This window comes from Pteropus alecto, unplaced genomic scaffold (assembly GCF_000325575.1).
Source record: "Pteropus alecto unplaced genomic scaffold, ASM32557v1 scaffold81, whole genome shotgun sequence".
Taxonomy (NCBI): Eukaryota; Metazoa; Chordata; class Mammalia; order Chiroptera; family Pteropodidae; genus Pteropus; species Pteropus alecto.
The window spans coordinates 10,451,820-10,453,301 of record NW_006433378.1 but is presented as its reverse complement, the minus strand read 5'-3'; positions in this window follow the sequence as shown (position 1 = coordinate 10,453,301).

The following is a 1,482-nucleotide window of genomic DNA, read 5'->3' as shown; positions in this document are numbered from 1 at the left end:
TTTTTTTTTTTTTTTTAATTCTTATTCTTGACTTAGATTGAGGGTAGGGTGGAGTGAAGTGGTGAGAGGCTGCAGAGGTCTCTGACTTTGGACGCTGGACCACTTCCTTCTTTTGGACACTGTGGCTTTCTCAGAGGTGGTGAAGGAGGAAACCCACTAAAGAGCAGGACTAGAAAGCAGTCGAGTCCTGCAAACTCTGGGCTTCTCAGATGTGGTGCTGGCCAGCCGCCATCTGCGGGTCCTGTGGTCACAGCATTGTAGTGCCAACCTTCGTCTACAAGCGAGCACAGAAAGCTCATACGGCCAAGGCTATGACAGGATAGCGGTGAAATTCAAATGGCAACGTCCTGAGGTTTCGACCACGGGCATTAAATAAAGAGGGGAAATTTCTCCCTCGTCTGTTTACCAAATTTTGGTGCTTAAAATAACTAGTCTTTTCATTCTCAAAACTAATGACTTAAGGCAGTTATAAACAAAGTATCAGTTTGAAATTCAGAGTTTAGTCTGAATAGCAAGGGGGCAACCGTTTTTAGCAGCACAAATTATGTCTAAATTTGGAAAAAAAACAGGTGGCAGTGTAGAAAATTATACTAACCAATCTTTTTCCTGACAGAGCTGGCTCTTTGAAAGTGAGGGTGAGCTGGGCACTTATCAGAGAAAGGTTGTTGCTGCAGAATAAGAACAGGGACACTGGGAGATTCTTAGAACCGAGAAAGTCTAGTCTTCGCTTTGCTATGTTTTATTTTGATCCTTTTGTTATTTTATATTCTACAGATGTTCTAATAAAATAAAATTGTACAATGTAAATATAACCCTTGATACTGGTCTTGTAACATATGGTTTCATAGTGTAGGTGGTCAGTAAAAACTTTCTATAGCCAATATTGGCTATTGGAAGAATATGGGATGCCATCTAACTCCCTAGGTCCCCTTTGCCTCATCTATAAAATGTAGATGATGATGATGACAGATACTACAGGCTGTTAGAAGACTTTGATGAGAACATGCAAAGGTAAATATAAAATATAATACTATGGATAAATGCTGTTATTTTGGGGGAAAATTTTATTCTGATAAGAGTATTTGGAATGCCTAGTCAATAATGAGTTTAACTCCCAGATAGTTATGTGTATTTGGAAAAGGAGAATAATGAAAGATAATTTAGATTCCAGTATTAAGCAGAGGTAACATGCAACCCCAGATGAGTATGATTTAGTAAGGTCTTACGTAGTATGTGCTATTGCTGATAAAAGTCTCAAGAAGGTGAATGTCACATATTCTATAGACTCAAGCCTCATGCCTATTTTAGAGATTTAAAAAAAAGTTCTTAGATCTCCATTTTATTTAATATTATGTTGTCATGGAAAGGGCTTAGAATATGACTGACTTGGTTGCCTGGAGTATGGAATCGATAAAACTGACAAAGAAGTTGAGGGACTAGTTAGGATACATGTTGAAATCAGAGGCTGGGGTTTATGGAAGA